We start from the raw sequence: 24,012 nt of genomic DNA, 5'->3' as shown, positions 1-24,012 counted from the left end.
GTCATCAGCACCATGAATTCCCCTACAGCTCAGTTAAATGCTGCCTGTCTTCAATCCGAATTGTGTGCTTCAATCTGATTAAGTATTTCCTATTTCCAGAATCATTTTGACATGGGGAGGAAGAGAGGAAGGGACAGGGGAGAGCAATACACTTCAAATAAAATTTGCAGACATCCAGGATTTCAATCACCTCAGCAAAAAATATGCTTATGACACAAATATATGTATGTTATTAAGTTAGCAGGGTCTTCTCTTAATAGTGCAATTAGCTTTCACAGGAAATAGGCCCCTGTACCATCTTGAGAATAGACTCTCGGGCATATGTTTTTACATAACACCAGGAACACTTCTTGCGAATTAAAGAAAGCATTTGTCATCTCCAGTGTTTACACTGAAAAAGTGGTGTTTTAAATGCTGCATTAGCATCAAATCCCAAGGGACACCATGAGCAGCCTCAAGCAAGGAGCGCTCACCCAAGCAAAGGCCGCGCTAAAGTGGAAGCTCTGTCCATGCATCCTTGGTTTAATATATTACCAGCAGGAGGAAAATCTGATGCCAGCATAGCAAATTTCTGCACAGAACTCAGACTGTCTGCTGCATCAGGGCCTCTGTCAGGTCTCTGTCTTGCAAAATACCCTTGCCTCCCTCCAGCCTGGCTTGAACCTACATGAACCTTCTGCAATTCCCTTCTCACTGCTTGAAGGAGGGGAGCACTGCACAAGGGGGTAGGCAGCAAGACCTCCACACCTCAAAGACTGTCTGTGAGCTCATCGACAAGTCATGCTCGGGATGTCTGAAAGACCTGAAGACTTCACTTCTTGCAAAGAGGTAACGGGTTTCTGCAGCAGCCCCATCCCATCAGGACCTCCTGCAGAGGTCTGCAGCTCGCTGGCCCTGCACGTACATACCACTGAAAACCTGCATGTCGCCTGCCACTCTGCAGATTAGGCAAAAGCAGCTTTGTTTTATTTCAATTACTCTGGGGTTCGTAAATTGTCACCCTTATCCATCAATAGGATGGTCTTCATTAGTCTGTTCCCCGTCATTTAACATGCCTATAAGCCATTGCCAAACAGATTATACTGACTATTCCATTAATATCCTGTATTCAGCAAATGGGAGGAAATTGTATTATTCTGGTAACTGTTTAATGTTTGCCACCAGACACATGAAGCAAAATGTGTCCAGGAAATGCTTACTTGCCCGATGTCACCTGATGAATAAGTCCAGACACCCTATTCATTTGAAAGGAAGCCACAAGAAATAACTGCAAAGAAAGTAGAGCTACTGCACATAGCAAGAAGTAAATGAGCTACTAAGTACTGCCATACTGTATTCTCGCCTGCTAAGTGATGTTTTATTACAGCCTTTAAAACTAATGCTTGATATTTTGTTGGTATCAACACATGCTCAAAATGTATGATACTTTACACTACAAATGCTATCCAGTGACGAAGCAAACCCCACCACGGGCATTTCATCACCTGAGCAAAGGCACAGAGTAAAAAAGCCAAGTCCCCACCCTTCCTTCCCACCATACATAACCAGTATTAAAAGCGGCATGAGCCATTTTATTCTTGTCAAGATCAGTTTTCTCACCTGGCTCCCACAAGCCATGTTTTCATTTCCCTACAATAGTTTTCCCCTGTCTCCTACTTTACCTAAATATAACCTTTCAACCATGTTATTGGCCTGAATTTAACAAACAAAAATCAACAAGCAACCAAACCAAACCAAAGCCACACATGCTAAAAAATCCCAACCACCTAATGCCTGGATAGTGGCGCTTGGCTGATGGGAACGTGCTTCCTGCTGGCTCCTTCTGTGACCAGAGAAGTAGGATTTCCAAGTGCACAACTCACATCTCAGATGTGCTAAGTCACCTTCCGAGGTTACCCAAGTTTCTCAGCAGGTACAAGAACAGTACAAGGCTCTTCATGACAGTACCCTCAGGAAGATGCATCCTGACCCATCTGGAATTTATTTTTATTTTCCTGGTTTAGTCTTGCCATGGAGACAGGAGGATGCTGACAACAATACTCAGTTTTCATTACATCCTTTAAAATCAGTACTTGATATTTTGTTGGTATCAACACATGCTTGGAACATCTTGATACTTACACTCCACAAATGCTATGCAGAGACTAATCAAACCCCACCACGGGCACTTCACCACCTGAGCTTTTTGTCAGCCTACTCATTTAATATCTAGAACATCTACCAGCTCTTTTGCTAGGAACTGCACCTAATTGCTGCAGAATACACTGGGGGTATGTACAAATAAATTCTGGCACAGCAGCAGCTCTATATCAAATAAAACAGGCGTCTGACAATTGTTATGCCAGGACTGTCCATCGGTTCAGAAATAAAAGTGCCTTTCTGCAAGGTGTCCTCTAAGAGGGAAGCAAACTCACAGGGGCAGGGAGGCAAGAATGCCTGATGGCAAGAATGTCAGGGAGGCAAGAAGAGACGGCGGGAGGCAGAATTTCTGGTGTCTGAGTTGTCACTGGCAGCTGGACCACACTGTCCAGCAGAAATCCCAGAGGCTCCGAATCCAGCGGGGCTGCTGGCCCCTTGCTCCAGCAAATCCCTTTTTCCTTCTCAGCACAGTCACTTCCACCTTAACGTGCAGAACTCAGACCCATCCTGCCTGTGGTCTTTGGCCTACCAGAGCAACTGGCAATTCAGAGCAACTGGCCATCCACTAAAGGCCAAAGATGAAACCCAACAGAGGCTGCATTTCCAGGGAAATGAGGCAAAAGTACGCCGTGCCCCTTTTTGGAGTGGTTTCACAAGTCCGAACGCTCTTGTTTATGTCTGGGAACACCAGAGGGGCACCTCCCTGAACCACCTGCCTGCACAGCCCATGCTCTCCCGCCTTATCCACGTTTATAATGGCATGTTTAGCCGATCCATTATACACGTGTCACAGCCAAGCTTTACAAAAGCTGTCAAACTGCAAGCCTTGGCAACAAAACCAACCAAAGATATGTAAGCGGCAATCTGAGAAGATACTCCCCAGGAATTAGATTTTGTAAACAAACATTTCAGCTAATTGCATTCTTGTTCTCAGTGCAATGAAGGCCCCATTTAGCCAGAGCATTTGTCTACAGAGTTTAGTTTCTTCCACTTAATGAATGCTGATCCTGTCTTAGCCTCGGCTGGTATATCATCAGGATCAACATGAAATGCTAATGGAGAAAGATGCTTAATATCATTTCAAGTGTTTAAGTTACAACCACAGCTATTAAAGCAAATCCATTTTACCTGTTCCTCCTCAGGCTCCCCAGTGAGACAGATTTAAAAGTTTCCGTGGGGAGAAGTGATTCATAAATGGCTGCACAGATCAGAGAATAAAGCCTTTCACTGTTAATTACAGCCAGCATTTTCCAAACTGAAGCTGGTCATTTTGCCGGCAAAATGCATAATTAGCAAGGCTCATTTTATATCATCGCCTTCACAAATTAGTCCACTTTTTAAAAGGCAAGGTGGCTGCCTCTGGCAGTAGGCAGAAGCATGCTGGCCAGACAGGAAAATGAGGCTCTGTTCTCTGCTTGTAGTCCATTGCAGAAAATCCAACAGGGTCCCCAGTTTTCAATTCCCTCCTGGGTTCAATGTGGAAATCAGAGTTGCTCGCCGTGGCATCGCTAACATGAGACTCTGCAGTGCACCCAGGTAAGGTGATCCCTGTGGTCCCACAAATCTATTTCTTCCTTGCAAGAAAAGCTTCCTCATTTCCAAACTTTCCCACTGCTAAGTCAAAGCACAGGACGTGAAATTGCCATAGCGCTAAGGAGGAGACAGCGGAGGAAAAAGCACCTTTGGTTAGCAGGCAGTAGTCCCTGTAGAGGAACCACACTGGGTCCAGCCCGGGTGGCATTCGTGACTTCCTTGCTTCCACTTTGGGGATTTCACAGGAATAGCAGGAGAGGATGATACATCCAAAGAGATGCTGCTGTTCACTTGCTCAGAGAGAACGCTCTCAGACACGATCTGCATTTTAAAGCAGGTCTGTTTCTTTCTTCCCGCGGCTCAGACTGCCCCTCACCTTTTTGAGGAATAACTTCACTGCAGAGGCTTCTGGTGGCTGTGCCTGCCAAAATCCCCATTTTGAACAATGCACCCAAAATACTGGCTGGGACCCCGAGCGCTCACCAGGCAGCACGCTTCACCTGCTGCGCTGGCAGCGGTCGTTGGAAATGCTGAAGTTATCCTCGTGCAGATTTTAAAAGGCCACTGTTTATGCATGTAAATTCTGAAGGGCATTAGCAGCATAGCTGACACACACTGACAGCCAGCGCAGCTCCGGGAAGGGAATAAGCAGCAGCGACTGCCTGAATAATTGATGTGCTTTTACTCTGCCCCATGGCCCAGTTATTACATTGCTCACTCTCTTCAACTGCCTGTGGTTTCTAAATTAATTAGAAATCTTAATGTCATGGCCAGCCAGTTAAAAAAGAAAAAAAGGCACAGAGTACAAAAGAAGAGAGCACTACTGATGCCCTTGAGCATTGGGATCTCTTACGTTGGCCTGAGCAAGCAGAGAATAAAAGCAAAATCTCAATTTCTAGAATTTTGGACTGATGCTAACAGCTGAACCAAGACAAGAGCAGACCCTCACATGGCACGAAGTCAACTCCATCTGCAAAAAGCCCTTGACTCCTTCTTCGTGGGGGTGAATACCCAGATGGAGGTCACCTCTCCCAGAAGATGAGGCAATGCTTTTCCAGGGGATAAACAGCACACACATGGAGAAGCTAGAATCTATTCAACAAGATGAAAATGGTGCAAGCATCTGACACGTACCTAACCTGGCCACAGCAACCTGGTGACACACTGTACCGAACAAAAGGACACTGCTGACTCCAGGTCTTGAGAAATTACAGAGCTGGTGGTTGCCCTGCTCGTACAGTCGACAGAGCTAAATGTTTCTGTGGGATCCGGTTCATGGGCTTAAAAAAATTGTGCGCGACCTGACCTCAGCGAACAGGAGAAGCTGATAAAAATGACATATTGATCATGCATAACAACAGGAGTGGACATTTCTTTGCAACACACAAAACCTTATCTACTTACAGTATTGTTTATGTCTGAACTTTAAAACAATGCTTATAGCTTTTAAGAAACCCAGTGGGAATAATTCCCGTTTGAGCCACATTGCATTAAAGCACAGGGAATTTCATTGCAAGTCCTTTGAAAGCACTTAGCCATGATGAATCTGGGGGTATATTTAGTTCTTTCCTTGCCTGCAACAAGAAATACAGATTTCTTAGAAATCTCCTTAAAACTGTACCAAAAGCATAAATAAATACAAAGGATCGGATTGCCTGAGATCATTTTAAATTGCTCGGATACTTAAGAGACTATTCTTTTATTTTTTTTTAAAGAAGAGAACCAAGTAATCAAAATACCAGTGAACTCCACAGTGCAGAATAGTTCTTGTCTTTGCCACTACACAGCACGTTACTGTAATCTGCAAGATACCTAGGGGGAAAAAAATGTACAAAACACCTTTCCATTACAGCCTTTTTAAAATTTATGATTTAAAAGAAATTGGATTTTTGAGTTTCTCTTTTTAACATGGATAAAATAACCTTATACTCAGAGCACTGAATTGCTTGAGTCCCCATGACAGTTACTGTACACTTCCCATACACATTATAACAGTCCAAGGGCAGAGAAGAGAGCTGGGGATGGTCACACAATGCTTTACAGTTTTATGTGACACTGTAAATCCTAATGGGAGTATCCAACAAAAAAAGAGTCTCATTCATCATCACATGGAAAGAAATTCAAAACACTGTGAGACAACACTACAGGGGAGGGTGGTTCGTAAAAACTTAATGCATTTTGTTCAAATGTTTATTTCATCCTAGAGCTTCTCCTTCAATCTCATATTTTTCCTCTCCTGTCATCATTTCCTACTAAACTGATGAATGCAGTCCACCACAAAACATATACACGAATGAGAGCAAGTTGCAAATGTAAGCCCTTTTATTGTGTTTCAACATATTTGCTGAGAACCGAGATGACGCTTCCATTTGCTGTGCAGGAAAATGGGATTCCAGAGAACTGTAATACCGATACAAGGAGGTGGCATCAGTCCACTTACATGATTTGTTTGTGTTTGCCGTCTTTGTTGTCTCATACGGCCTCTAAAACGCATGTGCTAATTATTTGAGAGGGCACTTCTGTACTGTGCAGGTGACAGAGCACTGGGACAGGCTGCCCAGAGAGGTTGTGCAGTCTCCATCTCTGGAGATATCCAAAACCTGCCTGGATGCCATCCTGTGCAATGTGCTCTAGGTGATCCTGCTGGGCAGGGGGGTTGGAACAGATGATCTTCAGAGGTCCCTGCCAACCTCAACCATTCTGTGATTCTGTGACCAGCAGTACAGCATTGCAGACACACTGAACACAAGATGTCACTCACATGCATTTTTCAAACCAAAACAATGAAATTAAGTGTCTCATAAGAAGTTACGCGCTCATAAGTTAGGCGTGCATACGGAAGCCTTCCTGACCCCCACAACATTCCCTGTTTGTGCTCTCCATATCACTTCACATCTGTGTTTTTAAATATCACCATGCTAGCTTTTTTATGCCTAAGTGTACAGACTTCACGTTATGTATTTCCTTTCGCTCTCCATACTGTGGCGTCTGCATGTAGGCATCTCTCCTCACTTTGAAGTAATTACATCTATACAGCTGGAAGGAGGAACCAGATGAAATAGGACCACGATTCTTCAACATGGCCATGCCCTCCTTGCCCAACTTGGATGTCACTTGCCTCCAGAAAGAAGAAAAGTGCAAAAACACACGAGGTCCTGCAGAGGTGCTTGCCTCTCAGCCTTGGAAAGAAGGTGGAACAAAATACACGAGACAGTGGCTGAACGAAGCTGCACTGCTTTCCTCGCTGCTTTCCAGAGCCTACTCTTTCAAGATACAGCCCCTGGCAAAGTGGCTCATGAAAGTTTGATGACCAGCATTTAGTTTAACACCAGCAACTGAGCAACAGCCCTGTCGAGCTGCAATAGCCAAGCAAAATGTCACGACCCAAGAGGATCAGAGGACCTGACTGAAGGAGGCAGGCTCACAGGCAGCAGGAGACCTCACGACCCCCAGAGCAGGGTGCACCACCCCACGAGTGACTTGGTCACCAAAACATGGGGAGGCTGCTGTTGCTGTGCTGAAAACCAAGCCTCCTTCGATACCTTCCTCCTGTGCTACAAGGCTGTCTGAGGTGCCCTTGCAAATATAAAGAGCTCCACAGCAGTTTCCATTGGCACACCTAAACCTTGATTTTCTCTTTTACCTGTTTCACATTTACATGCACTGAAGAAATTCACACTATGTTCTTCCATAGCATTTTACTTCAGCATTTTTATGCTTTGCTGCCTTTGTTTCCCCAATCCCTTTCCATACAGGAATATTTTCAAGAAACAACTGTGAATGCATAACTGAAAACTGAAATACACAAAACCCACATACAGAGACAATGCTATAGGCTCACACAACATAACCAGGTCGAGAGGTTTAATATTTTAGCGTGGCTAACAAATAAAGGTAGACTTTGAGATGCAGTAATTACCTTTTCTTGTTCTTCAGGTGCTAAAAATCCACACGCTAGTTTTGCAGAGTACCAAATTCAGCATTTCTGGAAACAAAGAGAAAAAATAATTAAAAAACATTTATACTTGCCTCTGAGGACTTATTAGGCGCTCGTGAACTTTCTGCTCTACAGAAATACATAAACGTCCTCTGCGACAGAGGACACAGCAAGGAACAAATGTTTTTGGACAACAGATCTGATTTTAAAAAGCCTGTACAATTTATTTTAATCTTTATGCAGAGCATCTCTGTATAGGAAGACAGTAATAGCACGCGGCTATCAAAGGCTGGATGAAAAAATCAGTGGAAGCTATCATTGCCAACGGGAAAAATAAAGGAAAAAAAAAAAAAAAGAGATACAGGTAACTTTCAAAGATATGTGCACATACATGCACCACATATACACCATGACAGTCACCAACAGGATCTGGATAAACTACTTTTATACTTGAGGATTTATCATAGGGTTTTAGAGGTTTCTGCGCCAGAATATTAAAGAAACGTCTGGTTTGCAAATAACATAAAATGAATTATAATTGTAAGGATGCTATTTCCTGTTCCTCAACAGTTACACCGTAAATTTCCTCCCCTTATATCTTCAGTATTTTCTTCTACACATAGTGCTAGATGCTAAATGTAACGTTAATTGATAAAAGCATGAAATGCGTGGATCCAAGTCAGCCTCCTGGAAGTGCTGAGCTTACCAGTAGCAATTGCACGTGAAAATTTGCTCCTCCTAGCTGGGGTTGCTACAGATGAAACTTCAGTGGGAATCAGTTTTGTCAGAGCCAAGCTGGATGGCGCAGGACCCTGGGATGCTACCCAGCCCCATTCAAGCAATTAGAAAATAAAATAAAATCCACGGAAGGGATATAGCAATGATTTCACCTCCCCACATCTTGTTTCCAACAGAAGATATAAAGTTTAGAAGAAGTATGTTAAAATGGCAAACAGCAACTGGAAAGCCTGAAAACAGAAGGATCCCATGTTGAGTCCAGTTGCTTCCATAGAGTCGTGTGTGGCAGTGGGTCCCTAAAACCTGTTTTCGATATGGACTGCAGGACAGCTTTCCCCCTCCTCCTTCCACTGCCATGGCCCCAGTTCCCTACCCCGCAGTCAGCTCATCCCATTCTGTAAAAACTCTGCAGACAAAAACCAGCAGCCCTAGGGCTGTGGTTTCACAGCACAGCTGATCTAGAGTGGTTGTCTTTAATCTCTGATGCCCCAATGAAAATTTCACCCCAGCTCTATGTAGTCTTCAACAGACTATCCCCAGGGAGTAGGAAAGGAAGGAGCTCATATGGCTGAGGCATCGGTCCCGAGTGCATAACTGATCTTATTTACGTACTAAAGGAGCAATCACTTGTACGCAGTAACCTTGGAAGTCAGAAGTAAATGAAAACTTAAAACAATGCTTGAGAGTCCAGCATGCGTGCCAGTTTTTGAGTGATTTCTCTATAATAGGCAAGAATGGATGCTCGGGAAGAAAAAGAGACCATTCCGTGCCTGTACGTCAGCAAAATTGCCTCTGTAAGCAATAAACAGGTTGTGGACGATCTAAGAAATGTACAGGCAAACTCAGGGTAAGATTGGCTATTATTTCTCATTGTACAAATGAAAAACTCCCCAGATGTGAGCTGTTTGCAGCCTTGGGTTTTGATCAAATATATACCGGTTCAGTAGGAAAAAGGTTGTTGCAGCTGCAGAGCAGACCAGGCAACACCTCATGAGGGCATCCATATACTTTATTTCTAGGAAAAGTGCTATTTGTTTAGGCTACTCTACTTATATTTTATTGCAAAAACTCCACCTGACACCGAGAAGCTGCTGGAGGATAACCAATTTGATGGCAGCTGTTTAGAGCAGGAAGGGTGGTTCGCAGAGACTGAACAAGTTAATGTCTGTTACCCCGTTACCTTGCAATGACTTTTTAAATGAAATTAAGACAAGATCTTTGTTTCATTTATGATACCCGGGGTTTCGCTTCTGCTTAGATCATAAAGGGCTAGAGACAGCACAACATACAGTGGTTTATGGCTCTGCTGTGCTGTTTTAAGGATTCAGCGCATGTTCTCCACACAACTTACCTTTATTTTATCATAACGTGAGCGTACTGACTAGTAAATCTTCCTTGCTTTCCCTCCCCAAATGTCAAGTGTATAACCTTGAGTTGGCCTCTGCCACATGCTGTTTCTACGCAGATTTCAAATGTGGTTTGGGGAATTTTTGTTCTTATTTTAATCACAGAAGGGAACGATACCTAGACTCCTGCACAGCAAAGATTTTGCAAAATACTTGCTAGAGAGTCAGAACTGACTGGGAGTGGGTGCAGAGCAGGAACTACAGGGGCTTAGCATTAGATGATGTCCTAAAACACAGAACGAACGCATTAAAGGAGGAGACGTTGCTTTATCTCTGACTCCTGTTAACACCCACAGCCTTACAGTACCCTGTGCAGTGGGAGCTCATTTTTATTTTCTTTCACTGCTTTCCAAATCACTCTACCAACCTGCTCTGGAACCAACAGCACTTCTTCTCAGGAAGCATTTGTCATTTCTCACCCAGCTGTATTCAGCCTGGACTATGGACTCGGGGTCACATTTCTGAGCCACAAGTGCACTCTGGCATGAGGTTTCACTTCAGATACTGATGAAGTGGGGAAATCATCGACTCCCTCTTGCTCTGTCCCGTGTTATTTGGAGCTCTACCTGCAGAGATTACTGGTAAAGGGGTAGCACACATACTTCAACAAACCCTGCTCTTCCTAATGTGACTGCTGGTGTTCATGTGGCTAAATGTTTCCGAATCTTCTGCTATGGTGAGTAACGCATCTGCCTGAGCAGGACACGGGCATGCTGCTCTGCCTCTCCGGATGCCAAAAGAAGGGCAATTAATCTGCAAACCAGTGCATTGCTTCACCCCTGTGCCAAAACAGAAGCGGCTATTAGGGAGAGGAATGATAAACACTGTCTGTTCAGCAACAGCAAAGGCTGGGACGAGAATCCATCACGAGGGGATGGCTCACCCACAAGCTGCTGTCTTTGCTGCAATGCCAAACGGCCGAGCAGTCACTGATGCTCTGCTTCTGTTCCAGTACAGCAGTGAGCACCCAGCGCAGTGCTTTGGGGTTGAAAACCCCTTTTGGAGCAGCACGGCATCACTCCTGGGCACCAGTGTCTCTGTATCAGCCCCGTGAAACCAAACCACGAACTTTCCACCAACAGTGGCTTAATTAACATGCACCCTTACAGATCTTCCCAAAACCCACACATTGACATCCTCCATTACCCATTACCAGGCTTTTTTCTTTTTCTTTTTTTTTTTTTTTTGATGAGAGTGATTAAAGCTAACAATTATAATTTGTGTTACGGAAGCCCCTAGAGGCGCCGGCTAGGCTCAGACTTCATTGTTCACAGAACACAATGCAAACAAATCTCTCTCCCGAAGAGCTCATCCTCCAAGAAGATGAGGAAATCAAAGAATAGCAGAAAGAAAGGCATGGAGACAAAAAAAAAGTTGCTCAAGGTCAAACAGCAGGCCACTGGAGGAGCTAGAACAAAGCCCATCTCCTCAGCTGTTCAGCCACAGCCCCATTCATGAGGCTGTGCTGACTCTCCAATACAAAGCTGATCAACTAATACACTTCACTTATTTTTAGTAGAGGACAGATGTGTACCCAGTCCTTTGACAACAAGGCACCCAACGCTGAATCATGAAAAGAGGAATGGTCAACACAACCCTACAACACGACAAAACCCTACAACGTGACCAGCTAAACATCTACCGTGCGACAGAAGTGGACAAGTGCCTGCCTTGTGACAAACCAAAGCTGTCACTTACCAATAGAAGCGTGAGTACCACCTGATGGGGGACATCTCCGCCATCTCTCTGTTTTTCACCTGACAAATACACCTCAAAGACGTGCAGAATATAGTCACGCAGGACGCTATAGGCTTAGATCCTCTTGACCTGCTGGAGTAAGAGGGATGGAAGAGCAGGACACGGCCACAGAGAGCCTGCTTTGCCTGTGCCACGTGCCAGCTTTTGCCCCTCTCCCAGCGTGCACTTCCTTTCACCTTCCATAGAAATTCTTCCCGTACGTTTCAAGCACATTACTGACAAATCGATCCCCCTCAACTTTTTATTCTTCCATCAATGCTTTCAACACAGAGTGATTGCTCAAGTGCCCTTCTCCATCTTGCACTTCCAATTCTTTAAGGAATGGTCAATCTCAGTATGCATAATTATAATTGCAAATGGATCGTTTTATCTTGTACTCTTCTATTTTAATGGGATTATGGACAGTCAAATCTCTACGGTAACATTTAAAGTCAAAACCTCCTATGTCATTCAGTTGTGTTTTAGATACTTAAAAATATTAATATGCAACTGGTGATATTGCAAAAGATTAGATTTCTAACTACCCAGACGAGATACGACACCATGAATCTGATATAGTTTTCACTGATTACTAGAAAAATCTTTCAAAGACAGTATAACTGCAATTTAGTCAAACTTCCTGCCATACAATTAGTCTGCAAGAGAGTGCTTCTGTTATGCTTTGTACTGTGGAAGGACGAAGTACTAGTGTGCAAAATGAGGGAAGCTTTTAGTCTTTGTAAACAACTTTAGCACATAAAATATTAAAAGCAATGCTAAACTAATCTTTGGCAAGAATTACAGGCAATTCAGGGCAACTTGTATTATGAATTCGTTCGGTTTACCATTTAAAAAACATTAGAGTCTACCATTATGGTTGTGTATCACAGTGCTGTACATTAACCTCTGTAATTTTCTAACATGGTATATTGCAGTAACACAAATTAGCCTATCTGGCAAAAAGGCTTAAAAAGATGCAATATTTAAAGTGAGCGGACAGGAAAGCTCTTCTCTCCTTCCTGCCAAAGACAGCAAGAGAAAGTCCAGTCCTCTTTTCCTCAAAGCAAATGGTAAAATCCCATTAATTTCCACTGGAACCGACAGATCCGCAGCATCTGGGAAAGGATTCAGTCTAAATACATCACAGACATAACAGATGAATGATTTGGGGTAGAAGGGTCGTCTGCTCTCATTTTAACACTTCTGTGTAACAGGAACAGAGCAGGTCATTTCTGCAAGCTTGAAAATGCTTTGTGGGCTTTCAGTAGGATTTTCCCTTCAGCGTTTTTTTTTGTCTTCTGTCTCCATTTTCTTCTTGTTCATATGCCTAATAGCTTTCAAATCTGTTATCTGAGTGGAAGAAGCTTAAAGCCTACCACCCTTACTGTTGCGGTGCCCATGTGGATGAATTTTTGTTCTCCTACAATTAATAGTAAAATATTTACATTTCATACGTTCTGTAACAATCACATCCTTTCAACCAAGGAAACAAATTGCAAGCTAAATTTTCACCTACATATTCCAGGGAAGCTTTCATAGCAAGACATCTATTTTAGGTACAGTAAAACCATCACAATAAAATACTCATTGTATTTACAAATGACTCTAATTTCTGAAGTGGGATTTGTTGGTCTTAAATATATCTAGTGACTGAAACAGAAAGATGGATTTGATTCCAGTTGTTTAAAGATTTTTTTTTTTCTCTCAATGGGATGAGAAAGAGACTTTAAAAAATGTAAAGATTAAAAAAAAAGGAGGAAGAAAGAAGCAAAAGAAGAAAGAGACAGAAAAACAAAACAACATCATCAACAACAACAACAACAAAAAACAGAACACTGCCTAGTGCTGGGACAGCATCTCTCACCTAAGGGATGTTGGAATCACGCTTCTGCTCTGCATCATGCAGAACACACACTTAAGCCTCATGTTCTCCCCTACGAGGCAGCTGGGACACTGCTCTCTTTCCAATATAACTACCTGGCTCCCTTCCCTCATTTTCCACTTCTAACATATCAAACAGAACCTGAGAAAACTCCATCCAAAGCCATATGCTTCTGTGAAATATATTGAGTTTGAGGATAAAAAGGTCAGCTTCATTTTGTCTCAACTGGCTGTAGCTCCCAGCTGTGGGGATGGATGGCTGCTGGCATTAAGCGAGACTTTTGTGTGTGTCTTTGGAGCAGAAAGCAGCCATTATTTCACACTGGCATCCCAGGGACTTTTCCAAGCAATATACTAGTCCCAAGTGGGTTTGGAAGCAAGCAACCAGGCAGCTATGTGAAGCTCAGGCCCTGGTATTGGAAGACCCAGTGGGTTGCCTGCAACAGCAAGTCATTTAATTTGAGAGGAGAAGGGAGCCTGGGGTCCTGCCAAATCTAATCCTGCGTATACGTGTCACAGCTGGATTTCTTCAAGCAGGGGCTATTACACTGGCACACCGCTGACCAAAGTCTTCTGTTTCATGTAAATTCCCAGCAAAGACCTTAGGAGATAAAACTGATTAATCCTAATTAAAATGAGAATCAAGGAAATGACACAGTCTGTTGAATCTACTTGATGAATCAAAAGCCTCCCTCATTTCTATGCTAATTGTCTTTTTACAAATGTGCAATACTCTCATATGCACAGAATAATATTTTCATATTTCTCTTCACTTGGAGCATCATAGGCCAGATGTTAGAAAGCACTCAGAGAGCCCTTCTGCATATTGGGCCCCCGCAGAAATGTCTAAATGCATGTGGAGTACCTCTCAGACTTCTCCCGCCTTTAAAAAAGCTCAGAGCCTGCAGCACTGGGACAGCCCGGAGCCTGCAATTAGGGTAGAGCCAGCACTGGACAGGACAGAGCACCTCCCAAGCAGGATAAAACGTTGGCCCTGCTGCTCCCAGCTAGAGGGAGACATCACCCTCCGAGCCCCAGAGACGAAGCCAAGACCTGCTAGAAAGAGGGGAAGCAGCAAGCAGCAGTTCTTCATGGTCCATTTGTCAACGCAAAACTTGAGCCTGAGCCTAGAGAAGTCATGCTGCCATCCTAGACCCAGTGCACCCCCATCCCACAAAAATAAATATTATAGACATTTAAATACGCCATAAAACGGGTAGCACTACACGAGCCTAGATGCCCCAGCAGCTCTGGGAAGGGAACAAGTGATGAGTTAAATTTAACAAGATGAACCCACCAAATCCTGCCTCTCAGTTTGCACAAGACTGATAACACTTAGATGAAATACCGTTACCTGAATTAGATGAAATGTTACTTGAATTTTTGTAAAAAGGCTACTTTCACATAACACTGTACCACTGTATAGACATTTGGAAAAGCAATCAACGTGCAAAGGCATTCTTGAAATGAAGAAATGCATAACAGATCCCTTCAAAGACAGTTCAACTCAGGATGTGAATGATTTAAAGAGGAATGAGCACAGCACACTGCTAACCCCAGCAAACCAAGAGGTGGGATGCATTTGGCACAGGAGGGGTCTCCTTCTCTGTATGTATGTAACACATTAAGGAGAACCACATTCAATTTGTATTCAGTCAAAATAGTATGTTGCCTAAAGTTGGGGGGGCAAACTAACCTACGAAAAGTGGTGAAGACAGACTGGATGAAATCCAGAATCTGCTGTGTTACTTGCTTAGACACCATTTATTATGGTTACGTTTTATTATACAGTAGTAAAAAATTACAAGGCAACATCCTGTGTTATTTCCCACTGGGATAAATGATACAGATGTACTATTAAATCTCAGAACCAGCACCAGTCTGCCAGGCTACATTCCATTTGTGTCTTTATAATGTGTCAATAGGCTGACATTTATGCCTTCTGATGGTAAAGCTATTAATATTATAGACATTTAAATACGCCGTAAAATGCGTAGCGCTACACAAGCCTAGAACCCTTCCAATCCTTACCAAAACAACATGCACAAAGCCAAAATCCCACCAGACACCACCATCCGAACTTAGGAGATACTGTCTCCATCTTTGCCATGCTAAATCAATCTTCTGAGGGTTTCTTTAAGCATCCTTATAAAAGAGGGTTAAAGCCACCTTCCTGCTATGCACAAGTTCAAGCCATAATTAGCTTTAATCTTGCTTTATAGACTTTTGTCCTTTCCCAACACAGCATTCTTCAAAACCTGAATCATCGGCTTTGTGATCTGTTGGGTGACAGGACATGGCAAACCCTTCAGCAGAACTGCAGGCCACCAGGCAGCCCTATCCCAACATTTGCAACTTAAAATTGGAGCTGCGAGGCATCTATCCAGCTCTGTATTGCCGTTGACAGCAGCTGGGGAGTCCTTCATGAAGGTCCATTGCAAACCACTGCCCAAGGGCACCCTGAACTATCCAAATACACTACCAACTGGATGGCCCTACAGGGATCTCGTTGAACCTCACGGAGAACAGATGGGGATGGTCACTGTGGGCCACAGTTGGTGCCTGAACTGAGATGCAATCTCACCATAGTCACCGGCACCAAGGATCTGGAGAGCATCTAGTCCCGTAACTCTTGAGTTAAAATGAGATCTCTCTGCCTGGGCGCCCACCAGTTCCTTTGAAAAGGCCAACCTTGTGAGAAATCACAACAGAACGCCCACAGGTCCTGTTATTAAGTGGCCCACTTGTGGGAAACGCGAAGACAAAAACATGCAGACCACCATACAGTAATTATCTTGGCCCCATTGATGGTCTCTCCATAACACTGTACCCCAAATTCTGCTAACTTGAAACAAGATGAATGGCTCTTTGAAACTGAGGTCAGAGAACCACGTTCAGGGACACAGAAATTCATTTTCAGTGCTAGACAGTCAGAATTCAGAAGTCCCTCCACAGGAGCTTCCCAGGCCAGAAGTAGGCTGCGATAGTGGTAGCAATGCACACGGACTGCAGAAACAGCACAGGAAAAAGGGTTGGGTCAGAAACCAAAGCAGACAATCTCCCCGTGCCCCAAGGCTGTTTTTGAGGCACTTCTTGTATGTATCAAGCTCCTCAATACTGTAAAAGATAAGCAAACAAGAGCAAAGAATGAGTCCAGAAATATGCAGCCAGGGAGGACACGCTGGAAGGAGGGCTCCGTGCTCCAGTTACTACCCCCCATGCAACTGGCAGGCAGGGAGAAGGAAAAGTTGCACACATGCTAACTCAATAGCTTACTGCAGAGATCACATCTTGAAATGGTTACGGTTGAAGTAAGGGCCACTGATATTTCAGGGGCTTATTTAAAAAAACCTTATAAGAAAATTACCATAGAAAACAAAGTTCTGAGCGTTTTTTCCTCCGAGAACGACAACAGAGCCTAACGCATTAGAAATGCAACTGCACCAGACGCTGCACTAGGACTGCCTATGCTCAGGCTCCAAGAAGTGAAATGCCAGGCGGCCCCACTTCATTACAGTGCTTACAATCAAAACGAGACAGAAAGTGGTTGCTTCTCCACTCTGACAAGTTTTTAATTGCACCTAGAAATTACCTCCTACTTTAAATTTCATTCGGAGATGGTGTCTAATAGAGGCTGCTCAAGATGAGTTTTCCACACTTCTGAGTAATTATTATTAATGTGACACTAGCATCCTTCACTGGAATTTTATGCCACCTAAATAACTTTTTTTGAGATGTATTTATCATGAAACTTAGAATTCAATACGACTGGAATGCAAAATTATCTTGACCTTTTGATTTAGAGTGGCTCGCCAGCCACAGTTCCTCCTTCACATGGAGGCCCATCCTCTTTTCTATTTTGGTGACATTAGCAAACATCTTTTGAAATGCAAAGGAAGACCTTCCCACATCAGAGCCTGAAGGCCTCACATACAGGCACAGCCTTAGATGATATTAATATCCAACACGAGAATAAAGACTGCTAACAGACTGCATTGTCTCAAGATGATGTGGTCCAATCTATGAGTCCCAGGATGGCCAGATTTTGATGAGTGTCTTCCATGACCTTTAAATGAGCCTTCACAAGCTCATTTTATGAGCTTTGCAACCCATCAAGCAATATATTGCATGCGATTCCGACACACCAAATATCCCCAACTTCGGGGCATCAGCAGAGCACAGGCTTTGGAAATCCTGTACTGGGATGAGAAGCTAGAGCTTATATAGTGGAAAAGCTATTAAAAGATGTGCCTTGGCTTTTCTATCATTGCCTGCATTGGCAAAATGGGGTGTGTGAATAATACCCAATGTGAGGAATGAGCATGCAATGCATGTGCTGTAAATCTTCACCATAAGGATCAGCAGTGAGTAAGAGCCAAAAGCCACCATGGAAACAGGAGTCTCTTTGCAGATATTCTCACAAATTCAATTATCTAAATTATCTGCTATTGCAATCCAGGGGGATTGGCCCTCTAGCTAATAATAAAGATTATTAAAAGGAAAGGGAAAACTAAAAAATAAAAAAGCAAGTTTCCTGCTGCCTGTAATGTAGAAAATAACTCTATACCAAAAGGACAGGCTACAAGGACGTTAAAAGATGCTACAAGAGGTGTACCATTAAGGAATCCTTGAAGGAAAATCCTTGAAGTGTCTCCCCAGTTCGAGAATCACAGAATGCTTCAGGTTGGACAGATCATCCAGACAGATCTGGAGATCATCTAGTCCAACCCCCTTGCCAAGCAGTACACAATAAGTTACTATGCAATAAGACTGTTCAATACCTTTTTTTTTTTCTGAGAAGTGAAATGTACATAAATATAAAAATGACAGACATATAAAGACATCTCTGACTACAGCTATTTTGGCACTGCCTCCAACTGTCTTTGGTTTATTACTCCAGATATCACGATGTTATCAGAAGCCTTTTAATGTCTTCTAAGACCTTTTCCAGTTATTCCTAAATTATTAAGTGTGAATATGTGCATGTGTGTGGTATTTCTTTATTTCTGCAACCGTGTGATAAACTGCAGTGCCACAAGATAAATTGCATTCAGTTTACACGTTTGACCTCCTCACTTGAACTCTGCCTGCTAATCCATTTCAGCTGGGACTATTTCTAATACGCCATACTTCCGAACACCTTTCCAACAGCTGTAGGGGCTGTGTGTGTGTGTGTTATGTTTTAAAACGGATTTTGCATTAAAAATATTTTCTTCTTTGCACCAGAAAGTGGAACAGACCAGAAACAGAAAGATGATCCACCTGGCTTTGCCGGGCTGACATCGCTTCAGCCTCCAGCCGTGCAAGACACCGCTCCGCCCTGCTGAAGCCATCAGGGTCTCTGCTTTCCATGGTTTTCATTACGCGGTTCTCCGACGTGCAGAGCCTGCGGTTCGCAAGATGTCACACCTCCCATCTGTAAACAGGGTGATTTATAGCAGAGCTATTTGAACAGCTGCCCTGGCTCCTAGGAGCGCCGGGATTGAGTGTCAGACACGTCCTGAGCCAAGAGGCAGCAAGTGCTGCTATAGGTGTTCGGCAAATATTTCTGAGTGTGCATCTGATGCTGGCCACTTGCACCTTGAACAGCGTCCCTAATAATGTCTGTTAACACACCTACGCCTCCATTCAAAACCTCGTAAGCAAGCCTTCTCTCTACAAGCATTCTCATGAAGGTTGGGAGACCCAGACCTGGTCTTGACGCAGCACGCTACCTCACACGGGCGGGGTAATGTCGTAATGTCCCCAATGCCATAGAGAGATGGCTGTTGTGACCTGGGCACGCAGCTAAAACAGGCACTCGGCTGCTACCTGCCCAGCTCCCACCAAGCAGTTTGTACAATCCTCCCTTTTCAGGAAAAGTGCTGCAACTTCTGGAACTGAGAACAAATAGCTCAGCTCGTTCGTTGCGATATGAAAAGGGTAACCAAGAATCAAATCAATTTGCTTTTCATTTCAGAGCAGAAAACTCTTGATTTTAATTGTCATTGCTGTTGGTACCCAGAGGTAGCACATACCCAGCTCTGATTTTCTCTGTGTATTTGAGAAGGTCACTGCTTTTCAACTGCTTTTTTTTTTTTTTCTTTCTTTCTTTTTAAAATTTCCTTGCTTGGTTTCACTCTAAATTTTTTAAAAGGTAAACAATAAAGTTTTGTTTGCAGTTAGCCAGAATAAACAAATCATCTCTCAAATGCTCACCACAATTTTTCACAGAAAGGACAAGAATAAGTGTTATAATAACTTGCTTAAATATCCGTGACAGAAGAGTCCTTCTGTTGCAAAGCTGCTGCTTGCATTTGACACACCTGACCAAACAGCAAAAATATCACTTTCTCAGCTTCTTCCTGAATCTCAGGCAAGATGGATGCTCCTGGTAGCACTTCTCTTTTATTTAGTTTATGAGTACATTTACTATCCATTCCAAAGCCTGAGAGCATCTAACTGCACAGTTTAAGCCTGAGCTTAATTCCATGTATGCTCTAAAACCCCAAGATTCACCGCTGCATGCTGCCACACCATCTTTTATCAATGGTTTAAAACTTAAAACTTAGCATTACCGCTGCAGCAAGGCAAACCAGCCAGCCCGTCTCAGCTTCTCACAACTGAGGGGTCTCATCAGCATCTGTAAAAATACCATGGGTGAAAATTAAGGATGTGAAGGACCCTGCTATACTGGGGCCTGGCTGTATTTTTCCAAGAGAAGCACGATCGCATCAAATATATGAACATGACTGGCTGAAGCAATTAGACCTGCGTTTGTTATAAACTGCAATCAAATATTCATTTCATTTTGCAATGTCATCAGTAGTCTGACACAAGCAAAAGCAAATTAAGATGCAGGAAAGTATTTCAGGTAAGCATAGTTTTTTTAAAGGAGCTAAATTACTGGTTATTTACATCACAGAGACATGTTGGGTGGGATGTCTGAAAGAAAAACCTAGCAACTCGCAGACTGGTTTCAGGGAAAACAGCTTTTGTGTGGTGGTCCATCACAACAAATACACCAACACACAAGGTGACATTTCTGTACCCACAGTAAGCCCACATCACAGATGCTTTCAGCTTCTAGAAAACTGTACTCATTTGTATCCAATAGCTGTGTTTGACGACCTTCTAGGCATATTGGTTTAGTGGACATGTTTTTCTAAAATCACATAAATAAATGAATAATCCCCTCCAAATTAAAAAATATATATATATATAAAAATAAAAGGCATTAAGCAAAAGTCCATTTTTTCTTAAGTGCTCCTTTAAGGAAGCTTTACACAAACAGGCCTCAGTGGATACCAATTTTATTTATAGCTGTCTTGTTTTCGAATATGAGAGAGGGTTCATTGACTCTTAAAACAACAAGCACTCCTCTGGTTTTCCTTACAACGGAAGCAGCAGTGCATTGCCCAACTTTTCCAAGTGTAATTGTTGACAGAGGCTAATCAAGGCGAGAGGAGCTTTTACTAATGGTTTGACCTGAGAAAAAAGATGTCAGAACTCCAGTAATTGGAGCAAAAAAAAAAATGTTTTAAATTTCTCTCTTTTTTATGAACCATTACAGAGGTCATTTGTCCAAAAAGCATCAGCTGCTGAACATCACGGAGCAATTTCTGACTATCCCCATTCCTGCTGGTGCTTCTTCGTTGATATGGGGAAGTATAAACAGAGAAACATTGTTCTAAACATTTTACCAGAGTAAGGGTATTGGTTGAAAAAACATCAAATGAATGACAGAAGAAAAACACAATCATTTAAACGGCATGAAAAAAGCAGTGCTAGCCATTTAGCAGAATATTGAGAAGCAATATGTTTGCATACAGTATTACATCTATCAGTAAAAATTCCGTTTTGAAGAAAGCTTTTCTATCGTGGTTTTCTTTTATCTTTCTTTTCTTTTTTTCCCCTCTAACGATCTGTACACACACAAAGGAAAATAATATTAGCAGAAAAAAAAGTCATTGTGCCTCAATGGTGCCTGATGTAATGGCTGGTGTTGCTGAGCACCCCTCGTGTATGCTGGAGCAAAATCCATGCCCTTCGTACAGGTGGATTCACAACTTGTGAAAATTAGAAGATGAGAATCATAGAATCACAGATTTAGATTAGAATAATAATTTAGATTAGAATCAATTCTATTATTGTAATTTTCACTGAATTCTGCTGCAAAATCATGGCTGTGGGCACCAATTCCAACACAGCTTCCCCTAATCCTCATAAACTCTTCCAATCTCCTACCCCACAGCTTCTAGCAGAACTACTACAGACCAAAAATTGCAAAAAATGGTTGGTAAACTTAGGGGGGGGGGAAGAGGGTACCATTTTCTTGCTTTACTGAAGTTGATGGTAAAACACTATTGATGAAAAAAAAAAAAAAGTTTAACAAACCCACTGCAGATCCCAATGCCAACCACCACACCACACAGATTGGCTTGGGATGACCATGCCAGCTGAAGCATGAATTTCCTTGAAAGGCAGTCCATACACAAACCTGACCAGCATCTGGCATCACGAGTCATGTTCGACATCCTCAAACTGTAATTTATCGGGCAGTTGCCAGCTGGACTCTCCTAGAATGCTCATCAAAACCACTCGCATCTATTCTGAGCAGTGGGTGACCTCACATTAGAAATGGGAGCAGCTCTTTGCTTCTTTGCTTGTCCATCTCAATCCCTTGCTCAGCACCAGCATCACAAGGAATTCTCTATAACCCCTATCTTCACAACCTCCTTCCCTTCCCCTTAAGATATATACTTATTATATATATAATATATATAATACATATTAATAAATGCATACTTATCTTATACACGTACACTTCCCCTTATGTTTCTGTTATTCACATGGTACCAGCAGAGAGAGAATGACAAAAAATAAAAAAAGTTGCAGTGATAAACAAAATGTATACAAGCAGAGCTGCCAGGAAGGTGTGTTTTTGCTGAGCACTATCAGAGAAATAAATTATAAAGAAATGTAACTGCTGCCTATTAAGAGACAGATTTATATGATAGCTAAAGCTTTCATAGGTTATGAAACAATGTCTAATAAAATGGCATAGCTATGATTTAGTAAGGTGTTTAAATTCGTCGTTACATATATTTTGTATTTCAGACTGGTCTTCGCTCCCAAGTCATGCATTGGCTTTGCCTGATACACACATCTATTTTTGCATATGTAATGAACTTATCAGTTTCCAGTAGAAAAGGCAATTTTAGAGCTGTCTGCTCCTAAGGTTTGCACTTACACATGCCAGATGACTCATTCTCTGTACTAATATGTACATCGAATTCAACAAGGCGAAAAGGGTTAAAGGGTGTGACTCTGTGCAGCACAGTAGGAGGATGAAGAGAATAAAGAAACTGTACTGAGACCACCTCACACAGCAAGACACGCTGTTGGTTGGAGAAAAATAATGAGAAAAAATCTTACATATTTTTATCATTTGCTAGGGCCACGTAGTTTCTTGTATGTTAAACCTTGATCGGGTGGGCAGCCTCTTCACTGCAGTCAATGCAAGTCTGGGGGGCTGCACTGCAGAAACAGAGGCTGAGATTTCCAAAATCACTGAAGCGAATCCCTTTCGGTCACCTGGATAAGGAAGCTTCATCCTCAGGTGTGCTGAAGCCCCCAAACCAGCTTCCAACATCAGCAGAAGCTGGTGGGGGTTTAAGCATGTCTGAGATTTGGGAGGCTGTATTTCAAAGCCTCACATTGGGCATTGTTCTCTTGGATCCTGGCCCAGACACACAGATCTCCAGGCTGCAAGGGACTGATGGATCAGCTGCCCTTGGGTCTTCTGTGTAACACAAGCCAGAGGATTTCAGGCTGATATTCCTATCACACTGAGCGCAGTGACTGATGGTCAGTCTGTGCCCTGCTCCAGGAAGAGGGAAACTAGAGGTTATTTTATCAAAACCAACATTTTTAAGGTTCGGGGAAGAACTACATTGAACTCCAGTTCCCCTCCCTGGTCTCATCATACACATGGTTTATTCCAGCCACAAGAAGAAAACAAAATCTGCAGCATTTGGTTCTGTAGTCACAACAGAGACCCAGGGCTGGGCATTAAGACAGCCAGCTGCATACTGCAAGACCGCTTTCTTAACAGAATCCCCATAATTTCCACAAATAGTTAAATGAACAAAACCAGAAAACCACAATGGAAATGGATTGCCCAGTTACGACATTTTGAAAACAAAGTCCAAAAGACTTCTCTGTGGGATTTAATAAATGCTGAATTTGAAATGAACATTTGGAGAGAACTTAGAATTTTCAGAGCACTGTGTAAATGCAACATAATGAATAATCTAGTCCTGCTCAGTATGCCTGCAGCCCTCTGTTTCCTGAGTATCTGCATGCTTCAGCCTGACTTGTGTCCTGCATCCCTGTGACCTGAGAGCCACCTAAAGCCGATGTACTGGCAAGGTGCAAGAATTTCCTATCAACAAGAGCTCCAGACACTACACTGAAAGATCCCTGATTTGGCTCGTCTCTATGTTTTAAAGCAGTTTCCAAGTCAGAGTCAATTTGCAGCCAAGATCTAGTTAATACAGCTCATAAAATACTACTCCATTACTCCATCCGGCTAAATAGGGAAAAAAATACACAGCGCGGCAAATAAATAGAAGGGTTTTACTGCTATTATCTCTTGGA

At 42.8% G+C, this 24,012-nt stretch overlaps 1 protein-coding gene across 1 annotated transcript in view; it reads right to left on the bottom strand.

Annotated features, from left to right (window-relative positions):
* The window catches only part of ADGRL3 (adhesion G protein-coupled receptor L3), a 264,971-nt gene that overhangs the window by 159,855 nt on the left and 81,104 nt on the right, over positions 1-24,012 (bottom strand). Inside the window, exon 2 of the mRNA XM_035325512.1 lies at positions 7,592-7,657. The gene's annotated coding sequence lies outside the window, so the exon portion shown is untranslated. The remainder of the gene's footprint in view (positions 1-7,591; positions 7,658-24,012) is intronic.

This window comes from Oxyura jamaicensis, chromosome 4, assembly GCF_011077185.1.
Source record: "Oxyura jamaicensis isolate SHBP4307 breed ruddy duck chromosome 4, BPBGC_Ojam_1.0, whole genome shotgun sequence".
NCBI classification, from domain to species: Eukaryota; Metazoa; Chordata; class Aves; order Anseriformes; family Anatidae; genus Oxyura; species Oxyura jamaicensis.
This window is presented reverse-complemented; position numbering and strand designations above follow the sequence as displayed.